This window comes from Apus apus, chromosome 8 (assembly GCF_020740795.1).
Source record: "Apus apus isolate bApuApu2 chromosome 8, bApuApu2.pri.cur, whole genome shotgun sequence".
Lineage (NCBI taxonomy): Eukaryota > Metazoa > Chordata > Aves > Apodiformes > Apodidae > Apus > Apus apus.
In genome coordinates this window covers 6,194,038-6,206,927 of record NC_067289.1, presented here as the reverse complement: position 1 = coordinate 6,206,927, position 12,890 = coordinate 6,194,038, and positions in this window count along the sequence as shown.

Here is a 12,890-nt window from a genome sequence, read left to right as displayed (position 1 = left end):
AGTAAGAGCTTGCTTGATCTACAGGCATGTCACTGGCATTGTGATACCTGTCAGCGAAGACTTATTGTATACCTCAATATCTCAATTTAAAACACTCATTTGGGAATTCTACAAACCAGACTACAAACTTTATTTTGTTCAAATATTGAATAAATGGTGCCTGAAAATTTATGACTGTCTACTATACTAGGAAGAGATCCTCTGCGTACAAAATCTTGCACCATGTTAATTACCATAGCCACTTTAAACATGATTCTCGGAGTAAAAAATTCCATCTGTTATGTTGTGTATGAAGGATGAGGACTAAACTTGTGAAACTTGTCATTTGCAATGGAAAAGTCTATACCAACTGCACCAGCTGCTTCCCTGCCAGCGTAAAGAGGAAGTGTAGCCTATGTCCAGAGGGTAGATAAGGATCGTGCTCACATTTTTGTACAACTTAAGGAGTTAATTGCAGTGCTTAAGGGAGCTGATAGCATCTCAGACTACAGTCTTGCAAGTGTCAGAGGAAGAATAACATTAATATGACTGTATGATTTAAAGAGATGGGAGCACATCCTCAGCTGATGTAAACCAGCGAAACTGGCGCTGCCAGAGTTCAACTTGCTGTGCAAGACACTGTCAGAAGCTACTGGGGAGAGCTTTTTAAAGCATATCGTCGCTGGAGCCTACTAATATATGTCTAGACATGTGTTAAAGCTTCCTCACAATTTGGTATTGAAGGTACAGCTGTTACATAAATAATGACTTGTTTTCATAAGTACTGTACTCCTGAGAGAATCCTGTTAAATTACTTGGAACATCCTAGAGAAACAGACAACTGAAAGGTGGCACAACCTGGCCTATGCTTACTAATTTTGAAATGCGGTTCAAAAGGTAATATTCAATTTTTATATCACTTTATCTGTAAAGCTTATTATGTGGAATGTAATATAATACAATCTCATTCATCTCAAACGATGCATATGAGGTCATTTGGGCTATATTGAGGGCACCAAGCTTTCTGGTGCAGCGGGTGGAAGAGAAGAGAGAAAGGAGGACAGGAAGGAGTGAGATGTTGATGTTACTAAATGTGTCTCAAGATCTGTCAGGTCCAGACAGGTCACTGGAAATCTGGAGACAGTGTTTTTTAGCTGGTGATTATGGCTAAATTAACTGATGGACAGAAGAGTAAACATTGGTTTTTAACTCTTCAGGCAGTTGAAATGTATTTACTGTACTCCCTGAAAATTTAATTGGAGAGAAAATGGTAAGAAAACATAGCAAATTACTATCCTATTTAAATTAGTAATTTGTATCAGCCACTCTTGGGCAACCTCAGTTGAAGGTCCTTGTGACAGGGCTTGGTGTTGTCATTGTCCTGTTACATCAGTAGTGATATGTAGTAAATGGCTGTTTCATCTTACTTGCCCTGGAAATAAGAAAGGCATTTACCTGAGTTGCAGCTCTTTCCCAAGGCACCTCCTGGGGCAGTGCAGCCATGTACCACAAGGCTGAGCCAAAAATGCTCTTCTACGGTAGGAGAACTGTAGCTTTGAACCTTTTAATCTTCATTAAGGCAACCTCTCCTATTTTAATCAAGTGCCTTACAAGAATTTTGTTTAGCCTACAAATATGTAAAAATTGAAAGAGCTCTCTGAAGTGCATACATTTCTAATTAGCAACGGAATAACCCCCTTCATACTATTTTCCCTTTACAAATAAGACAACTGCTGAAATTTCATCTTTATTCCTGAGTGCTTTAGGCAGTGATTATTCACAGTAACTACTGCTGTTTTCTTTCCATCTCCCAGATCAATCGATAGACATGATTTGTAGGAGCACTGTTGTCACTGTTTAATCCACAGTATATACTTGCAGGAAGGTAGAGAAAAGTGCACTAGCCAGCTTCAAAAGACTGTCACTTGAAGAAAAAATCAGCAGTCTTTATAGCAATTAGTGACAATAGAGGCACGCACCTGTGGTGAGGAACTTTGACTCAAAGAAGCTGATCTAAAAAACCTTTAAGCACTGTGGATTCCCAGCCTTAGATTTGAAGAACTGACAGAAATGACCTGTTCACCTTTGAGCTGGTGACCTACAGGTGGGAAGAAGTATTGTTAGAGGCATGTAAGCAGAATGTAAGTCTCTCTTGTTTTGATGTTTAAGCTATCCATTTCATCTTGGTGCAAAGAATAACAAAGAGGTGATCTGGCTGATGAAAGGTAAAACTGCACTTAAGTTGGCTCAGTGAGAAAGCTAACTTTTGCAAATAGTTTTACAAACTGCATGGTGGAGATGTGTTAATTCATTTGTACTTAAAAATGAAGTCAAGGATGTTAAGACTCCTACTGTCCTTACCTATATACATATTCAGTAGTCTCTGAGCCATTTTAACCTTGTTAAGTAACACAATTTTGTTATAAAAATTAATGATGCGCAACTCTTTGCTGTAGGAGTTTGAAGACCTAAAATTAAAACCTTGATTCTTGTAATTTCCCCAGTTCCTTCACCAAGGGAGAAACAAATACTTTGTGGATTGTGTTATTAGGGCATAGAGTGAGGTGGTGCCAAGGAAACCATGCGGCAGTGAAAGCACACTGCAAAACAGTTTAAGAGCTGTGTTGCTCATTAGGGAACTATTGACAGCTAAAAGTCAATGAAGTCTAAGACACCTTCTGACAGGAGCTGGGAGCAGTCAGCTGCTTCCATGTAGTATGTTCATGCTGGATGTGGCTATTATTAATATTCCAGGAGACTGGAATTAAAAGAAGTACAACAGTACAGCGTTGCCAAAGGTGAAGGTAAGAGCCATCAATGACTTCTTCAAGTACCTGAGATTTATAGAAATCTCTGAAGTGGTCCCTGTTGCAAGATTTGTAATTGGGTAGGAGGAATGGGGAGAAGGAGATGTATGATCAAGGGGAATTTGGCTAATGAAATGTCTTAGGCTGGCATAAAATTCATAAAACACTTGGGGAAATAATGTCATTCTGTATACTGTATTTAACATGCAGTGGTTGTTCTTAAAATAAGCAAACAAGTTTCCTAGAGAAACTAATGGGAATGCTCTTCATGGTTTTCGTATTAATCTTTCAAAAAGAAAGAGCACAGGTGTCCTTTTCCAATAACCTCCCCCTTTTCTGCCACTTGCTCCAAATAAGAGGCATATTTCTATATGGGATCTTATCTGATATAGGTAGAGAAGCTGTGTACACTTAATATCAAATCAGGTTCAGTTCATGCAAACTTCTCCATCGTGTGTGCTTATATACCTGTGGAGACAGACATGATCAACATGGTGAAATCAAGCTGTACATACCATAAGGCTAATGAGTGTCTGTATAAGAACTCCAGCAGAACAGCAGTTATTTGAGGTAGAGTTGGAGTGGCTAATCATTGCTTTATCCCTACCCTTTCTTACACAACATTTCTCAGAATTAGCAAGTAAATCATGCCTAGAATATATTTTCAGTATCCAGTGTCTTTCAGAATTGTAAGCCCTCAGCATCTTGCACAAAATACTCAGTATTTTTCAGCTGGGAAGCCCATATGTTTTTTAGGTGACAACTCACTGAAAGGGATAAAAGGGCCCACAAATGGATATGTGTATTAGTGACTAAAAATCAATCTTATTTAAGCATTAAGAATCAAGTCCCAAACTGAATTAAAATGGGCAGTATAAAGCCATTCAAAAATACTTACCAAGTTTTATAGGATACACAAAAAAGTCACATGAAACTGGAGTAGCTCATTTCAAAATCATTTTAATAATGACTGATCCATTTGAATTTAAGCAGATGAAGGATAAGCTGAAGCAGGGATAAACTGAAAAGGCCGTGTGCTGAATCCCTTCATTATCTATGTGACTAGAAACTACTGCACATTATCATCTGCTGTCTCTTTTTGCTATCTCCCTCTTTAATTTTCCTAAATGGCTGGTGCACTGCTGTTGAGATAAGGTATTTAATAAAGGAAAGGATTTAGATGTTCCTACAAGACCAGCCTGGGTTCCTTTTTTTTAAATGTCATCTTGATTTGTGCTTTTTTCTTCTCTCTAAGTAATAGGCATAGGGATTATGAAATCAATCTGGAAGCTAAATTCCACTAACAAAATCCTTGTATCCACTGGTAACTAAAATAACAGTTAGTTCATAGTACACTAATCCCAGGTGGTAACCACTGTGAGAAGACACATAAACTGAACCTCATCTTAGGTGGATGGATTTTAAAATAAAAATTTCAGAAGACATAGGGCTACATGTTTCATTTGAAATAGTCTAATTTTACTTATGACATTTTTTCAAAAGCAAAGGAAAACATTCTTTAATATAAAGAACCACCCCTAATAGATATGTACCTGCTACTTCCATGTCTTAAGACTTATCCTGTAGCCATCCCTTTGACTTAATCATGTCTAGCTGTTCAGTTTCTACCCTAGGAGTGTACTTTAAGGAATTAGTTCTAATAGTAAGCTGCCTTCTGGCATCATTACAAATGTTGAAATAGCATCTTCTCCAGATGTCTTCTGCACATGGCCAGGGGATAGACCTGCAGAGAGGTGGTCTGCACTGCACAGAAGGATGTGTCCACACTCACGTTTTGGTGTGGATCAGAAATGCATTTCTGAAGTGACTTTCTTGATCATCCCTGTTTATTGTGCATTGATTCAATTCACAGTCCAGTCTTGGAACTCACAAACATGGAAAATGTGCTTCAGAAGCAAGATTAAAATACTCCAGCCTTTATTGGGTGTTCAGTCATGGGGGACAGACTAGAGCCAGTCTGAAGTAACACCCTCAGACTGAGAATATCGGGTCCTCTTCATCAACTTCTTCACCCTGTAGGTATGTTCGTGTCATACAGCAAAACTTGCAAACATAGATACAGAATAAGGTTGACAGGAAATACAGGAGCACTACAGCAAACTGTTCATGTGCAGAATAGCTCAAGTAACTTTAACTCTAGCCCCTACATTTGTGTCTTATGGTAGTCTTCAATGTCACAATGGCACACTGAGTTGGTCTGCAAGATTTCTTGCCTTATTCAGTACATTGTGTTGACTTTTTAAAGGGGAAGGAGACAGTAAGTCATTATTCATTTCAGGATATTTTAAAAATTCACTTGTTTGTTGCCATAGAATGCTTTCCTGTAACTTCTTGCTTTACTAATGGTGACAAGTATTCTGGCATTACCAGTTTAAGTCTGTGGGAAGTAGGACCCAGGTCAACTCAGAGCCATGGGAGAGGGGTGTATGCTCTGGCAAGCCTGTTTCTATGCAGATTCCCACATCTGCTGTGCAGTGCTAAGGATATGGATAAGAGAGCCCAGAGCAAGCTCCCACTGAACTTCCCACTGCTGTACTGTGCAGGGATAAGGGGCTGCAGAAGTAGTCTAGCTGCATTTCGAGGGGGCAGAGCCTAAGCATGGCACTTTCCTCTTCCCACCTGAGCTAGTTTCGCTGCATGGTGCTGTGTTTGATCTGACTTAACTCTCCCCCTTTGTGACCCACTGTGCACTTGTAACCTACAACTGAAGAACAGCACTGAAACCTTGCTCAGATGGCCAGAAGCACTGAGTGAACCATCCCCTGTACCTAGGTTGAAAGCATTTAACTAGTCATACATACTCCAGAGGTTGAATCTTGTTATAGATATTTTAACTTTCTTGGTTTAAAGTATAAGCTAGAAGGGCCCCTGAGAAAACTGCTTGTTGCATTCATGTGGCAGATGGTACTGGGCAGGGAATGATTTGATTCTTGAACAAAGTCTGGAAGGCTGAGAAGACCAGTGTTGGTAGGTAGAGAATTATTTTCAAGTGCACTAGAATGAGCTCAGATAAAATAATACAAGAGCAGCACAGTGGTTACTTGATTTTCCTGAATACTAGGCCAAGGGCTGGAAGTTTAACCCACAAAAGTGAGGGTTTTTTCATACATGACATCTTGGTTATCAGCTGTCTCAGAAGTTTAAATTAGGAGTTTAATCTACAGTTATAGAAGCAGTTATTCTAGCATGTGAAAGAAGCATAAGCTTGCAGTAGCCTGTTCTGGAAATTCTCTGGTACCTTTCTGTAGCTGGAGGGAAGAAGTTAATGGATGCAGCTGCTAATTCTATAGTATTATAATGGACACTTTATTTTTGTTTAAACTCAGTTCTTACAGGGCTTGTGCTTATGCAGAGTAGTTGGTAGGAAAATTATTCAAGTTGTTAAAAAAGAATCGACAAGGAGCTAATTTTAGAGACTTGACCTCAGTTTCTACCTGGGAGGAAATGAGTGGGGTAAAAAAAGTCCAGAAGTGAAAACTTACAGGTTGACTACTAAATGCAGAACTACCAATACTGCTTTTATGTTTCGTTATTTTAGCCAATAACCAGGACGTTACACAATTTCAGGAAAGCCATGTTGCAGAGCAGAATGTTTTTCTCACTGCAGTGTATCAAGGACTTTTGTTGTCCTGAGTCAAGGTCCTTTGCATCATGCATGATGAAGCCTTAGGACAGCCATACAGAGTACAACCTCTGCTCCAGAGTGAGCACAGGTTCTGTCCTTTGTTTAAAACGATAGTGTTATTCGGTTTTCTACAAAATTGCACTGCCTCTCTTATCCTGTAGCCTACACCTCATCAATTTGAAGATAGTAATTGTCAGGGTGTTTTCTGCATTTTGTATATGGAGACTGCAATTTGATTCCATTGCAGAAGCTGATACAAAACCCAATCCATTATCAGGAATTGCATGTGCCCTTCCAAACAATTAAATGGTTGAAGAGTGGGAGGAAATAAGATATTATTTCCTTCTGTTTAATGGAAAACTGAGGGGTAGAAATGGAAGTGACTTACCCAAGATCTGACATTACTGAACTAATTTTAACTTGGATCTTCTGAGATCTGTTTTCAGGTATTATTTCATGGCTTCACATCAATTCAGACATACCTGAGCTAACTCAGAAGTGAAGGATATTTGTATAATTGCAGCTCTTGACCTGTGCCAATTAGCCACACTCTCAACAGATTGCACTCACACTGTGCAATCCAAACTAGCATAGCTGCAGCCCTGCACCATGCCAAGGGAACACATCACTGGTGCCTTAAACAGAAGGCTAGCCCTTTCTTCCCAAATCTGCTTGTGTTAGCATCCCACATCCCCCAGCCTTAGCATCTACATTATCTGAAGATTGTTTATGCCCAGAGAAGAAGGGCATAACGGGACAGTATCAGCTAACCAAACGTACTTTTTTCCCTAGACAGAAAAGAGGTTCTAAAGTTAACAAGTGCCTAACATTATGCATGCAGCAAATGGTTCATGGACTTGGCTTTGTACTACTGTGTAACTACTAAAAGAGCACAAATTTGGGTTCTAAACTTCAGGGTGGATCTGTTCACCTCTTCTGAAGTCTCTGCTATATTTGTGTGTGTTTGTGTTAAGTGGCAAATTTCAGCATGTAGTTTTGTTGTTTGGGAATATTTGGTTTATGGTGTAGTTCAGGCCATGTTGATGAAATAATTAAAGAATATGTGGATCTTAGAGTGAAGGCCTCTAGCTAAGGTCAATTGTAATGCTTAGGTAAAATATTAGGAATCGGATTTTTTTTTTAATTTTACAATAATCAGAACTCAGTGTTTTGAATACTAGATATTTATAGGCAGCTCAGTTAACTGTTGTTTTTACAAAAATACCAGATGCAAATAAATGTTTGGTTTTTTTAAGAGTAGTCTACTATTCACAAAAAATTTCTACTGGAAGTTATGCAGAATAAGTGGACCCAGTTATGAACTGAAATTGCTATTTACTGGTTTTGTTTGTGAGAAGTTACCACAGGCAATCAGCCATATCCTTAGCTTTAAAATTAGGGTGTTTCGAGGCAAGTATCAAAAGATAACTCCAGACAAGCACTGACATAGATCTCATTTATACTTGCCTTGGAGCTGGAAGATGCATGTGCTCTAGGAAAAGTGAACAAATGAAAGCAGAAGACGAGAAAGAAGGAAAACACGATGTTGTTAAGGAAAATTAAAGAGGTATAGAAGATAATCTAGCCAGATCTTGTGGTTCTAGTATAATACTGCAAGTACAATGCTCTGAGCATTTTGAAGCTTCTTTCATTATCTTTCTACACAATATGGTGAATTTTCACCTCTGTGGTTGAGATCCCTTGGAGTCATCACACCCTAACCTATTTTACTGCTTTGCTTTCAATATATTATGTAGGGGGTTTAGGTCTTTTTGCTTTTATCCTCTTGTGATGGTAAAGATAATGTTGGCTGAGTATATAAAAGTTAAAACAAGGCGTGATCTCAGTCTTTATGGAAATGCCAAGTATTTTCTGCTTTTGTTGCAAACTAGTGGTGGAATCATTCAAAAAACAACACACAGGGCTGAAGGTCTTTTAAAACTGCTTTGTCTTCTGTTGAATTAATAAACAAAGAAAAAGTAAGTATGGTTTAAGTTTTTCTTCTTGCTGCAAATTGTAAGATACTGTTGTATTGCATATGAATAAGTAGAATAAAATTTTCAGTGAAAAGATAGAAAAGTGTCTACCATTAGCAGATTGTAGGTCTCAGATTTGTTTTGAAAGTTTGTATCCTTGCCTAAGAAAGAAAACTACAGCATCGGGATTCTGGTAAGAGATTTGTGTTCAATTCTCTGAGCAGAAGCTCTTGTCACTGTCTTCATGTGATGAAATTGGTAAGGCTTGGACATTTTATACTAACAGTGCCTCAGCTTTTCTTTAGAAGTTTTAAGTATTCCCCTGTAATAACCTAGAAGAGTAAAGCTTTGAATGTTGCGGAGTTATGCTTTTGCATAGTGTCTTTGGAAAGTGCATCTCGAAAGAGAGGAGCTTATACTTGTAACAGAAGAGCATCCGAGCTTTCCAAATGAACACTGTTGTTTGCTGATGTTTGTAAACTCGAATGCAGAGGAGTCTGCCACTGTCACCTTTTCTAGCCATAATAATTAGTAACTAAAAAGTAACTACGAAATAAAAACAGGACCTAAGCAACCTTTTCTCAGTTTACCAAAAGTTGAAAATTGCACAAAATGGGCAGTTAAATTAAAACTGGTGGGGAGGTCTGGCCTATGGTTGTTTATATCATCTGCTGTTGAGAGTCTTCTTGTAAAAGTACATGAGGTCCTAAAACCTGGTAATTTAGCCTAGAAGTAGTACAGAATAACAGCTCCTTTTCCCTGTCAAGTAATTAACTACATTAAAAGCAGAAATAGAACTAAGGTGGAGTTGTCCTAATGATCTGAGTAAATCCTAGATGTGCTCTCTTTTGTTTCATTAATTAGAGGTTATATCATATCCCGCACTTCTTTAATAACTGTTTTGTGACTAGTCTTGAAAAACATGCTATTAATCTTTATCTCTACTACTTACCTGTAAAGTTAGAATAAATTCCTCAAAGGGAGTTTCTGAGTATAAATTAAGGTTTGTAAACCTCTAGTTCCCAGTGTTATTAATATTTTAAGAAAGCTGTTTCCAGGAAGATTTGGCTGCAAAATGCTGTTTGTTCTGAGAGCTTTATTTGGTCTTAGCATTTGTTAGCATGTGAGTTTTCAGAGTTCGGTGCTAAGTCAAACAAGTTATAGAACTGTTGTTATTATCTTACCTGAGATATATCCCATTATAAAATACTCTATAATCTGTGTCTCTCAAAGAATCAGATTAGTGACTGATTAGATCTGTCAAGTTTCATCTTCCAATGTGTTTTGTGCCAGATTTGAATTTGAGAATGAATGCTTGGAGTATTTTAAGTCAATATATGATACAATTGAGAGCTCTGTTGGGTAATTACATTTTTCATTTTGAGTTTGTTACCCTAATAAGTACAGTAGGGCACGAATGAAAGGTTCTAATATCAGAAGATTTACTACATGATGTCATGAGCTGCATCCCTCCCAGAAGAATTCATGTTAATTGTCACAAAGTCTTGCCAAAATCATGAGCAGTGTGCAGTAATGAAATCCTAATAGCAGACAGCTGGTTTTAAAGGCACATACCCAATGGCTTTAACATTTTGCAAGGAAGATGTGTTTCTCCTGCAAGGGCTAGCTCTAAACTTATGCCTGACCCACACAAGTGAGGGAAGGGCTGCACCAGCAGCTCTACAGAGCCATGCAATCTCTGCCTGTTCTGCATGTGGCAGAAAAGGGGCAGTAGATGTTTTCTCTCCCACATTTTTTTCCACTGTTTGGCTGATCCAGAGCCAAACATCTGCCTCTAGGTTAAGTTGAACTGCATCACAAAATTCTAATTATTCCTTACCTTCAGTGCCCTCACAGATCTTCTATTTTCCCAGGCTACAGCCCTGAGAAGGCCATTCTCTGATGCATGTGTTTGTTTATAAATAGCTCATTTCCATGTGGCTTTGACCTCTCCAGTTGGTTTCAAAACCTGTGCTCTGTGTGGAGTCAATTTGCTTCTTCAAGGCAGACATACTCAATCCCTCTGTTTCTTAGGATGGTGAAAATATCCCATGAAGTATCTTCTTTCTTGACTTGTGGATCATAGTGAAATTTGAGTTCAGCTTCCTACTAGTCAGTTTGTTCAGCTTCACAGCTGATAGTCCTGGACAGAGAGAAGGGCTGCTGTGACAGTTTTTTTGGGTTTAATTCTCAAAAAAAACAACAACAAACAAACAACAAAAAAAACCAACCCAAAAAACCCCCACCAAACTAACAAAAAAAAGCAAAAAGACAACAACAACAAAAAAAAACAAACAAAAAAAACCACCAGTTTCTGGGGTATCTCCATCATGCTGTAGAATTTTAATGTTGGCTTTCATATTGTCATCCTGACCATTGCATGGTTGAAAAAATTGTAATATCATCTGCTGGTGTGTTCAGGGTGAAGATAAGTGGAAAGGGATCTCAGTGCATATATTGTCACTGGCAGAGCGACTTCTGTGTTTCCCCTGAGACTGCTACAATACTGTCTTTGATGTTGCAGTGACAGGGGTATAAGTATACAGCATGAAGAATTGCCTCTGAGGTACTATGGATTGTGTGTGCAATTTTGCACTGGGACATACAGGTGTGTCTTCAGGTGAACCACTTGTGGAGCTGGTGGTGATCCAACATCAACCTTGTTCTTGAGCAGGGAAAAACCCAGCAGTTTTCTGCCCCAGAAACAGAACAGACGGTGCCTGGAGAAAAAGCCTCTTTTGTTATAGTAGGCCAAATGAGACTTCTGTCTAAAAACCCATTAATAAAGAGTGTAAAGGGAATGTTAGTAAGATGGTGAGGATCCAAGTGCGGGCTGCAGATTGCATGCTTTGACATGGGGAAATTTATGCTGCTGAAATCAGTGGATGGGTGATGTTAAACAGAAGAGACTCCCTGGGAATGAATAGATTTCTCTAGCTCCATTACAATTTTTTGAGAAATAGGTATATATATATATGGGAATACTTGATAATTTAGTGGGGTTTTTTAAATTATAGACAGTGAGTATACTGCACTGCTTAATTTGGGCAAATAGATCCCTTCCTACACCACACATCCTGGGGAAACCTGAGTTTATTTGTACATTTATATCTGGAACCTACTGGGTGTCTTTCATGTTTACATACCCTAAGCCTGCTCTAGAAGTGGGGACATATGTCAGCTTGGAGTGATACAAGGCTAGAACATGGCTTCCCACCCATGATGTCTTCAGGCTCTAATGCTCTTTGAGAACAACAGCCATCACAGTTTCATACACTGTTTGTCAAGACAAAGAGTATGTGCTCAAGATAGTACAATATTAAATCAGCCCAGTCAATTTTTTGCTGCCTCTTCTTTCTCTCTATAATAAATAATAGCATAAACCTTCCATGTTGCACACGTTTCTTAGCTATGTGTACTGTCATTTTTCACATATTTCTTTTGTCATATTGATAGCAGGTCAAGTAAAACAATATCAGAGCAGGGAGTGCAACAATTCTTTTTAAAGACGTATCCCAAAATAAAATAATAAAGCAGTCACTCCGTTGTCAGAGGCTTAGCTGTATAAACAGAAGGTAATATTAGATCATCTCTAAAATCTGCACGGGAAGAAAGTGGAGAGATCGTGCTGATTATTTTTTTTGTTTACACAGCACCAATGTAATAATTAAGAGCAGTAGCTTAAAAGAATGAACACATGGACATGAATAATAAAGGGATTGATTTTTCAGGGAAGTGAATTATAACGGACAGAATAGAAATTAAGTCTATTCAGCAAATAGCTTGGCTCCCAGCTCCAACTGGACAGGGGAAGCAGAAAGGTGGCTGCCTAATAGAATTACACTCCTCTTTACATTGTTTTTATGAAAACCTATATATTGTAATATAGATAAAGGTAGGTGTGGAAAGTATGCAGCTTGTATGTCCTGTGACAGCTCAAAACAAATGTGGAAGTTGGACATGGGGGGCTCCTTGTGCTCCTATAGCCACATTCCTGCTGTGTTGTGCTGTAGTGTGTTCATGTCCACTGCCTAGGCATGAGGTTCTGTTCTAGTGTTTGTACTGAAAATGTTCAGAATTAACTTTGAGGTAGAAGATCTATGTCTACTTGCTGAGGCACTGGGTGCTTGCTGTCTGGGAGACAAGCAATAATACACCTGATTTTATTTTATTCTTTTTGCCAGCAGAGAGAGGCCAGTTCATGGTATTTACTAAAAGAGGAGATTGTTTAAATCCCCTAAATGTAATTTTTGGTAATGGGTTCAGCAGTACTTTTGCCTCTGTTTAGTGTGAGGCATATCTTCTGCTTAGGTAGCTGCTCTTCAGTATCTTTGTATTAGAATAATTAGTGGTATTTTGGTAAATAGGAGATGGGGTGTATATGCTTTCCAAATGCACTTAATGTCTTTATCTGATTCCTGTGGGTTTCCTTACAAGCCAGAGCAGGGTCTGAGAAAAAAAAAGAGAGAATTGCTTGGAGAC